This window comes from Microtus oregoni, unplaced genomic scaffold, assembly GCF_018167655.1.
Source record: "Microtus oregoni isolate MIOR12 unplaced genomic scaffold, Mior012 000015F_ref0000493, whole genome shotgun sequence".
NCBI lineage: Eukaryota > Metazoa > Chordata > Mammalia > Rodentia > Cricetidae > Microtus > Microtus oregoni.
In genome coordinates, this window is record NW_024543074.1 from 1,101,083 (window position 1) to 1,112,185 (window position 11,103).

An 11,103-nucleotide genomic window follows, 5' to 3' on the forward strand; every position below is an offset into this window, starting at 1 on the left:
TCGAACATGTGTATGCACACATACAACAATAAATACAATTTTACAGGAGGAATAGTCAAAGAAAATGGGAATGTGAGGAGAATGCAAGGGTTGGGTACAAGAGGGCATCACTGCCTCCTCCATTCAGCCACTCCTAGATTTGTAGGTTCGTCTCCTGGGGTTTCTGATTCTAGAACACAAGGCATATGAGCCCCAACACCCAGGAGACCCCCACTAGGTACCACAGACTGGCTTTCCACGGTTAGCAGGAAATCACTCTCCAGCCATGAACCCCACCTAGCCCAGCAGACCCTGGGACTCTGGAGGTCACTTTTCAATCCTGTCTTAGTTGCGGTTTCTGTAGCTGTGAAGAGACGTCATAACCATGACAATTTTTTTTGTTTATTTATTTATTAAAGATTTCTGCCTCCTCCCCGGACCGCCTCCCATTTCCCTCTCCCTCCCCAACCATGACAATTTTTATAAAGGAAAACGTTTGACTGGGTGGCCTACAGTTTCTGAGGTTTAATCCATTGTCATCTGGGTGTGTCATGACAGCACTCAGGCAGACGTGGTGCTGGAGAAGGAGATGATAATAGAAAAGGGGCTACATCTGGCTCCCACAGGCAACAGGAAGTGGTCTGAGATACTGGGAGTGTCTTGAGCATATATAAGATCTCAAAGCCCGGCTGGAGAGATGGCTCAGAGGTAAAGAGCATTGCCTGTTCTTCCAAAGGTTCTGAGTTCAATTCCCAGCAACCATATAGTGGCTCACAACCATCTGTAATGAGGTCTGGTGCCCTCTTCTGGCCTTCAAGCATAACGCAGAAAGAATATTGTATACATAATAAATAAATAAATAAATATTTAAAAAAATATCTCAAAGCCCTCCTCCACAGTGACACACTTCCTCCAACAAAGTCATACCTATCCCAACAAAGACACACAACCCCAATAGTGTCACTCTCTATGAGCTAATGGGGCCAAATACATTCAAACTACCACAAACCTGGAGCTGAGGTTAAAACTGTCCTTTGGTTACCAGAAGAAAGGTTCTTGGTGAACCTATGGAAACAGTTTTTAATTTTTTGGGGGTGGGTTTGAAACAAGGTTTCTCAGTGTGGCCTTGGCTGTCCTGTGATTCACTCTGGCCTGGACTCGAACTCACAGAGAACATTGAACAAGTGCTTGAGGGGCGGTGATAGTGACAGGATCAGGTGTCACTTGGCTGTATGCCAAGTTCGAAGCCAACCTGGGCTACATAAATTCCTATCTCAATAAAGCAAATAACAATAACAATATGCTGGACAAGGTCAGAGCTACTCTCAGCAGTTAGCACAGTTTATTGGGATGGTGGCAAAAGCTGCCAGGTAGACACACTTCCAGAAGCAGAGTATTCGCAACTTGAGCTGACCCAGACTGGTTCTGAGCAGGACCAAGTCTTCCTGGTCATGGGGACAGGCTTGGACTGGCATGGAGTAACACTTAGGGGCTGTGCCCAGACTCCCTGGTCATGAGAACACACAGCAGAAGAACCAACGTCACCGATTAAAACAGTCTGTCTTCTTCTGAGAAGTTACTGGAGTTTCAATATATCTAGAAGGATCTGGGTTTTAGGGGACTCTGGCTGTCCTACAAACACTGTATTTGTTTTTCTTGTATGAATTCGCGGCATTAAGAATAAAAAGAACCAGGCGGTGTTTATGCAAGCCTTTAATCTCAACACTAGGGAGGCAGAGACAGGCAGATCTCTGTGAGTTCAAGGCCAGCCTGATCTACAGAGTGAGTTCCAGGACAGGCTCCAAAGCGAAACAGACAAACCCTATCTCGAAAAACCAAAATAAATAAACAAACATCTTTTACAACCTTGGCTTCACGCAGAGCTTGATATTAAGGATGTAGAGTCCACACCCCTTGGGCCAATGCTTGCCCCTCTCTTACCTAAACCTGACTATGGAGGAAAAGGCTCCAGACACTGGCCCAGCAGGAGCCCCGCACCGACAGGCTCATCCAGGAACAACCCCCAGTGGTGGACTTTTGTTGAGTTTATACGTCCTTGAGAGCCAACTCCACGCATTTTTAATCACTATCTGGAGGGAAGAATAAGCCTGAGCGAGCTGACATCGTTGCGTTTCTGGACGCCTCACGTTCGCACAGCTCCAGCAGCCTCATGTTTTCACTCCTGTTTTCCCCCTCACAAACATGAGTTATCAGACCAAACGAACAGAAAAATCTTCAAACTCCTCACAGCCAAAACCACTGATGCCAGATTTCAGGCTCCAAACAAGCCAATTTATAAATAAACATACCCTGCTCGCCAAACGAAGGGGAGCATGCTGGGAAAAGCAGTGGAGGCTGTTGAGGAGCAGGTGAGGAGCTGCAAGGAGTCAGAAGGTGGGAGCTGGGCCTCAGCAGTGCCCGAGGGGCTGTGTGACATGGGCCAAATCACTGAACTTCTCTGGGCTTGTTTCCACCTCTGTGAAGTGGGAGGGGCTGGTAGAGTTGGCCCAAGGAGAGGCCGAAGTGCTCGCCCTCACCTAGTTGTTTGCTGTTCACACAGCAATTTGAACTAAAGCATCCTTTTCTCGTTTATCATCCTGACAGGATAACCATATTGTTCCAGTTGGTCCAAGACTCTCCTGGCTCTAGTCCTGAACCTCCTGCTTCCTGGGAAGTTCTTTGATCTCAGGCACTGGAGACATACTATCTCCAGGACTCTCCCACTCCACCGGCTGAAGGACGTTAGGGCTGTAGTCAGGAGCCCTGCTGGTCCACACAGGTCCAGCAGTGTGAACAACATGAGTGAGGCAGCATGGAAACACAGCACTCAGGCCCGCCTGCTCCAGACACACTGAGTCAGAACACACATTTGAGCAGCCTTAGGGATTCATGGGAAGCAGTTACTTCGTATGGGAGAGGCTTTGCTTTCCCCATTTCTCAGACAAAGAAACTGAGGCTCAGATAATGACTTACTTATCTATTCATCATGTGTGTCGTGGACCAAGTGACCCATCCTAGGTCTCACACAGACAAGCCCCAAACCCAGGCCTTCAAAGTCCCATTGGAGATTATCCTCTGTGTACCTCACACCAGTACAGCTCCACACGGTCACAGTGTGACAGAGAAACAGATTCTAGATTCTGATAGAACGCCCCTCCCTGGCCCACGGAGACCCTCCCTTAGGTGCACAGTCACGACTTCCAGTCCTCACTCCTGGCTTCTGAAGCCCTATGTGCATCTTCCATTCATTTACACAACCCCAAGGTTATGCAGATGTCCTTGCTGCTACTGCCTCCTTCATCTCCATCTTCATCTCCATCCTGTTGCTAAGGCAACAGGACCACAGGAAGAAAGCACCCTGGATGAGTAAGCCATGACTGCTGCCACCGCCGCCGATAATAATAATGGCAATAGGGGGCTGGAGAGATGGCTCAGAGGTTAAGAGCACTGACTGCTCTTCCAAAGGTCCTGAGTTCAATTCCCAGCAACCACATGGTGGCTCACAACCATCTGTAATGGGGTCTGGTGCCCTCTTCCGGCCTGCAGGCATACACACAGACAGAATATTGTATACATAATAAATAAATAAATATTTAAAAAAATAATAATAGCCGGGCGATGGTGGCGCACGCCTTTAATCCCAGCACTCGGGAGACAGAGGCAGGCGGATCTCTGTGAGTTCGAGACCAGCCTGGTCTACAGAGCTAGTTCCAGGACAGGCTCCAAAGCCACAGAGAAACCCTGTCTCAAAAAAAAACCAAAATAATAATAATAATAATAATAATAATGGCAATAACTATGATGATGACAATGATGATGACAATGATGATGATGATAATGTTGAAGATGACAATGATGATGAAGATAATGTTGAAGATGACAATGACAATGATGACGATGACAATGGTGATGAAGATAACGACAGTGATGAAGATGGCAATGATGATGAAGATAATGATGACAATGACAATAATGATCAGACGACAATGACAGTGATGAAAATGGTGATGACAATGATGATGATGACAATGACAATGATGATGAAGATAATGATGATGATGACAATGATGATGACAATGATGATGATGACAATGGTGATGAAGATAACAACAGTGATGAAGATGGCAATGATGATGATGACGATGATGATGATGACAATGATGTTGATGACGATGATGAAGATGACGACAGTGATGAAGATGGCAAAGATGATGATGAAGATAATAATGACGATGACAGTGAAGATGACAATAATGCTTTAAGACTTCCTTTATATGTATGGTATTAAGCCTGCACGTCATGTATGTCTGTGCACCAGGTGCATGCCTGGTGCCTGCTGAGACCACAAGAGTTACAGACAGTTGTGAGCTGCCATGTGGGTGCTGGGAATAGACGGCACGCCTAACCACTAAGCCATCTTTCCAGTCTGCTGCTCTGCTTCTGGAAGGAGGGCCTCTGCTTGAGCTGTTAAAACCAAAGAGGAATTCTTTGGAGAGTAGGGGCTGTTCTCTTTTTCTGATATTCACAGAACATTTTTCATATCAGCTCCCAAAGGACAGCTAGATGATACCCACTGTTCTCCACAAAACTGAAAGCCCCGAAAATGAGGCCTCTGACAGCAGGCCTGGCTGTGAGATGACTCGGTGCAGGTAAGCTCTTGCCACCAAGCCTCACAACCTGAGTTTGATCCCTGGGACCCGTATGGCGCAAGGAGAAAACCGATCCTTACAAATTGCTCTCTCCCCGCAAACGCTGCAGCGAGGGCACACACTAAATAAATACGTGTAATTAGTCATCCCTGGGTCCTTGGGTTTGAATGGTTGTAAACACCCTGCGATTTGATGGAGTGTCCAGAAGAGGCAAGAGTCATTCTGCCCAATTAGGCTGAGAAAAGGCAGAAAAATCTTCAAACCAACAACAGATTTGGTTTCCCTCAACAGCCTGCCCTAGGTCTGTTCCAGTAGATTCTATTTTTATTTCTGTTTTTCTGAGGTCCTGGGAGCAGGATGTGTGTGTGCGGGGGGACAGGGGGTGTTTTTTCCCAATGAGATACATCACTAGGCCTAGTTACCATTTTGAATTCACTCACAGAGACAGACTGCTGTCCCCCACCCTTGCCTTAACTCCATTCTCTCAGGGATATTCGAAAGCCCCTTCGCAAGGTCCAAGAGCCTCCCCCAGGACCTGTCTCTTCCCCAGGGCTCCACAGCTGCTGGCCCTTCCTCTGTCCCTCAGGTCTCCTCCCCAAAGCCTGCCAGGGTCTGAAAAGTTCCCCTGTTGCTCGCAGCCTCCTCCAGCCCCAGAGGGATCAAAACGAACAGCTCTGGGCAATGGCGAAGCCTATAGACAACAGCCCCCGCCTGAGGAAGGGGAGGAAGATATAGAAATCATGGGGCTCCGAGGAAAGGGGGGAACACCTGACCCTGGGATCTGACGCTTCTCACCAACTGAGAAGCTGCTGATGGAGTTAATGTCCCCTGGACATAGAAACACTTCAGGTGAGCAATAGTCTTGGGTCTGAATACAAATGGGCTCAGGTAAGACCTCATTGCCTTCCTCAGACATCACCTGAGCTCCTAAACATAAACGAATAAACTTCACTCTGGAGGCTGAAGAGCTGGCTCGGTGGTAAAGAGTGAGTCTTCTCATGCTCTCACTGTCAACCCTCCCTCAGTCAAGGGCTCCGCGGGCCCTTCTTCCACAGAAGCTTAACTTCCCAGCCAGGAAAGGAAATCCGCTCAGCTCCAAGAGTCTTGAGGTCCCACTACTGGGTGGCCCTGTCTGGCTAGGCTTTGGCCTTCTCGCCATTGGGTGACCCCGTGTGGCTAGGCTCTGGCCTTCTCACCATTGGGTGACCCCGTGTGGCTAGGCTCTGGCCTACTCGCCATTGGGTGACCCTGTGTAGTAGGCTCTGGCCTTCCATGAATGAATTCTCAGGACACCGGCGCCTGTTATTTTCCAACTATTTGGATGGCTTTCCTATCCAGTCCCTCAGCCTTGTTGTTTCATACAAGGGACACTGAACCCTGACAAAGTGACCTGCCCAGGACCCCAGAGTATGTGGGGAAGAGTAACTGCTGGCACCAGAGCAAGGGGGTGGGACAGTGAGCACTTGGCCTCGGACACTACAGGGCCTGAGCCCACTTCTGGTGCCTCAGTATCCCTGTCTCGCTGTCAGCATCATTTGCTAGGAAATGTTGGGATGGCCGCGCCCGCTACATCAGGCTTCTGGGAAGATCGACACCCTCAGTGTTTGAAGCCATGCACCCTCACTAAGCACTTACTGTCATTTGTATTATTCGTTAATGGCTGACCACACTCATCCATTAGCCCAGGATGGAGACGGGATTTTTCTAGTGCTTTTGGCTACTTCTTCCAGAAGGAAGGGTTCTGCTTGGCTGACTGCCTATGTCTTTCTCTCAGACACCTGCTAATCCAGGGTTATGAAAGACACCCAGCACGGGTGACTCTCAAGGTGACTCTCGGATTTGAACATTTAGTCACCACTGATATATATATATATATATATATATATATATATATATATATATATATACACACACACACACACACACACACATACACAACACACCCGTAATCCAATCACTTAGAAGGCTGAAGCATGAGGACGGTAAGTTTGAGGCTAACCTAGGCAACAGAGACAATAGTGAGCTTCTATATCTGGAATCTCTCTCTCTCTCTCTCTCTCTCTCTCTCTCTCTCTCCTCTCTCTCCCTCTCCCTCCCCCTCCCTTCTTCCCTCCCTCCCTCTCTCTCTCTCTCTCTCTCTCTCCTCTCTCTCTCCCCCCTCCTTCCCTCCCTCCTCCCTCTCTCTCTCTCTCCTCTCTCCCTCTCCCTCTACCCCCCTCCTTCCCTCCCCCTTCTTCTTCTTCTCTCTCTCTCTCTCTCTCTCTCTCTCTCTCTCTCTCTCTCTCTTTGGGGGTGGCGGCAGAGAGAGGGCTGAGTACCTAGAATGTCCTCTTTATAAACTAGATAAGGTCCTAAGCTTATTTTCCTCTTTCCTTCCAATTTTTATTTACATTAATCAATACAAATTCTTTTTAGGAACAGGTTGGACACTCAAGAGGCAGAAGGAGGCTGCTCTCTGAGTTCAAGGCCATTTGGAGGCCAGCTTGATCTACAGAGCGAGTTCCAGGACAGCCATGGCTACACAGAGAAAGTCTGTCTCAAACTCCCCCTCCCCCTGAAAAGAAACCATTTAGACTGGGGTGTCGCTCAGTGGCAGAGACTTCCCTAGTCTATGAGACTCTTGGGTTTGATCCCAAGCATCAGTAAATAAACAAAACCAAACAAACATATTAGCCTGACACAGTGCCTCAGTGACACTCAGCACAGGACAGACGCTTCGGTGGATAAGGTAAGGGAATGTGGGCCTGATGGGCTGACATTTCTTCTCCTTGTCAGAGCAGACCCCACCCCACCCACCCCCACCCATCTCCACCCACCCCCACCCACCCCCACCCACCCCCACCCACCCCCACCCATAATGGCAAGAAGCAGAAGGGAAAGCTGTCACACTATTTCAAGGTCATGGGAGGAGTCACTACGAGCTAAGGCGCTGCTCTCTTGCTTGGAGCCTCGGGCTGAGAATGGGGCAAGGTAAGGCCTGGGGCCTGCCTGCCTGCAGGAGCCTCTGATTCTCAAGTGGATGGAGAAACCAGACTTAGGGCCCTCCTCTCCCCTTCCCTGTCTTCTCTTCTTCAGGAGCACAGGAAGTCAATGACCTGGCAGCTCCCAGCAGAAGGACAAGGGAGCCCTGGCCATTGGAGGCTTTTCCCACGCACAAAGGTCACACAGGCCTGGGTCTGCCAGTTCTTCATCAGAAAATTGAGTCTTAGTCCTTAGCCCCCAAATACATGACTCATAGGCAGTGTGCTTCACAGAGAACGGGCACAAAACCAAGAACGGCAGGGCACTGCAGTGAACAAACCACTTCCCAGAACCTTCTTTCTAGCCAGGTCCCAGTTTCAGGGGAAAGCCACCTGCTATGATACGGACACAGAGGAGGGGAGATCTGTAGGGGTTCTTGTCCTGTTACTGAGAACTGGATGCCCAAAGGCTACTGGGGTGGTTTGAATGTAATCGGCCCCCATAAACTCACAAGAGTGCCACTATTGGGAGGTGTGGCCTTGCTGAAGTCGATGTGGTCTTGTTGGAGAAAGTACATCGCTGGGGAGGTGGGGCCTCCAGGTCTCTTTTACTTAAGCTTTGCTCAGTGTCCCAGTGGATTTCCTGTTGCCTTCTGATCAAGATGTAGCCAGCACCATGTCTGCCTGCATGCCATCATCGTCCCACCATGATGAAATGGACTGAACCTCTGAAAGACTTTGAGGGCACTACTGCACCCCCTTCCTGGGAACCAGGCCTTTAGCATTAGGAGACACCTTAGCACTACTGCACCCCCCTTCCTGGGAACCAGGACCCTGGGAACCAACCATGCGTGCACGGGAGCTTTGAGTACTTTCCATCCCCACTGTAGTCTTTCTTCAATAGGCCCGGGCCCTGGAACTGGGGTGAGACGACCTGCAGGTGTTCCTCCTTGTAACCGCCATGACATTGATCAAGTAGAGTTAGCTGACCATTGTATGAACTAGTCAAAATAGTTGACAAATGATTTTTGGACTTTCCCTTTGATTCTGTACTACCCCCTCCCTGATTTTGTGGTTTTTTTCCTTTAAAAGAGCTTGTAATAGACAAAGCAGGCGTCCTTCTCTTCTCGAGGCTGAGGGACCTCTGCCATGGCAGAATAAAAATTCCTCTTGCTATTGCATCAACCGTGCTGTGTCTTTTGGGGCAACCTTCTCCTTGGTGGGGCTTTAGGGCCCCACACCTCTGAAACTGTAAGCAAGCCACCCGCCACTTAAATGTTTTCCTTATAAGAGTTGCCATGGCCGGGTGGTGGTGGCGCACGCCTTTAATCCCAGCACTTGGGAGGCAGAGGCAGGCGGATCTCTGTGAGTTCGAGACCAGCCTGGTCTACAAGAGCTAGTTCCAGGACAGGCTCCAAAACCACAGAGAAACCCTGTCTCGAAACCCCCCCCCCCAAAAAAAAAAAAAGAGTTGCCATGGTCATGCTGTCTCTTCACACCAATAGAAGCAGGAGAGGGGGCTGGAGGTCTGGCTCAGATGTTAAGAGCCCTGGCTGCTCTTCAGAGGACCACAGTTCAATTCCCGGCACCCATGATGAGATCTGGTACCCTCTTCTGGCCTGCAGGCATGTAGGCAGGCAAAACACTGTATACATAATAAATAAATAAATTTGCAAGAGGAAAAAAAAGCAGGCAATCTCTGCAGGTCCCCCAAGATTCCTCCCATTCCTGCTTGTCTCTGACAGCTAAAGGAAGACCCTCCCATGGTCACTCCCACCTTGTCTTTATTTCACCCACACAGCTGGAACTGACAACTAACAATTAATTATGTGGCTCTCTCCAGCTGCTTGTTTTCCACACTCTCTTCGGAGCTCATCAGTTTGGCAAGGCAGTGCCCCCACGCCTGCCTCCGCCCCACGCTTAATCAAAGGATTCCTCTGTGGCACTTCACAGCTCTCAAAACACTTCACACACTCACGTCTTAAAGACAGCCGAGTGGGAGTGGAGAGCATGCTCAGGTGCGGTCGCGGTTCGCAAGCTCAGATGCTCAGATGCGGATCGCTCCAGTGCTGGCCTTCTCCAGCTTGGACTAAAACAAGCATGCTGCAGTATTCAGCACAAATACAATCGTGCTTTCTGTTGGCATTGTTTTCAAAGCACTTCCTTATTGCGGGGTCTCGTCTGACCATCACAGGTCTCTTTTGAAGTTGGCAGGGTAGGGATTGGCAACCTGCCTTTTCTCCGGCTTATTTACTTTGTGGGCCTGTGGGTGTGTGCATAGGTGCACACGTGCCTTAGTATATGTGGAGTGAAAGGACAGCTTGCAGGGGCCAGCGCTCATCTTCTTCATGTGGGTCACAGGGATTGAACCCAAGTCTTCAGGATTGACTGCAGGCCCCTTTATCTACTAAGCCAGCTTGCCTGCCCAGCATCCAACTCTTTATGACTGGCAGTGCTGAGAGTCAAACAAGGGCCTTGAATATGCTGTACAATTTCTGGAAAAATTAAAAATTAAAAAAAAAAAACATTGCCAGGAGTTGGAAAGATGATTTAGCAGTTAAGAAAACTTGCTGTTTGATTCACAGAATCCATACTGGGCAGGTCATAACCTGCAAGTCCAGCTCCAGGACATCTGACCTCTGTGGGCACACACGTGCATGTGGCATACAGAGAGAGAGGAAGGCATAGGCCTGTCATTCAAACAATAAGGAGACAAAGCAGGAGGATGAGGAGTTCAAGGCCAGCCTCAGCTACATATGGAATCATTGTGGACTACAGGAGACCCTGTCTCAAACAAAAACAACAGACATTGCAGGGCACAGTGATGCATGCCTGGAATCTGAGCCCACAGGCAGGTGAGACAGGGAAGATACCTTGATTTCCGGACCACACTGGACTCGACTGTGAGAGTCTTTCAAAAATAATAAGATACAGTAGGGCCATGAGATGCTCAGGGACAAAGGCACTTGCTGCCAAGCCTGATCACCCGAGTATGACGCCTGGGACACGGAGGAAGGAGAGAACTAGTTCCACAAAGTTGTCCTCTGTCCTCCGCATGTGCACCCTACACACAACGTGTGTGTGGACATACACAATAACAATAAAAAGTAAAATGATAATAATGATTTAAAGGAGATAGTCTTGCCTAAGGACATCTAGTCAGCAACCTGGGGAGTCGGGACTTGAACCCTGGCCCTATGATGGCTTCAGGTTTGTGCTTTTACCCCTGAGAACTCATTAAGGTAGAGTCTTGGAAGGCAGAGAGAGCATAGGTGGCGACCTTTCACCAACAGAGATCTTCCCTCTGCAGTATCCCTGGAAGGCAGAGAGAGCATTGTTTAAATACATCTAGGAATGCGAAGGTTCATTTTTTTCTTTCTTTCCTTTTCCTTTTTTTTTTTTTTTTGTGGTTTTTCAAGACAGGGTTTCTCTGTGTAACAGTACTGGCTGTCCTGGAACTTGCTTTATAGACCAGGTTGGCCCCGAACTCACTGAGATCCGCCTGCCTCTGCCTC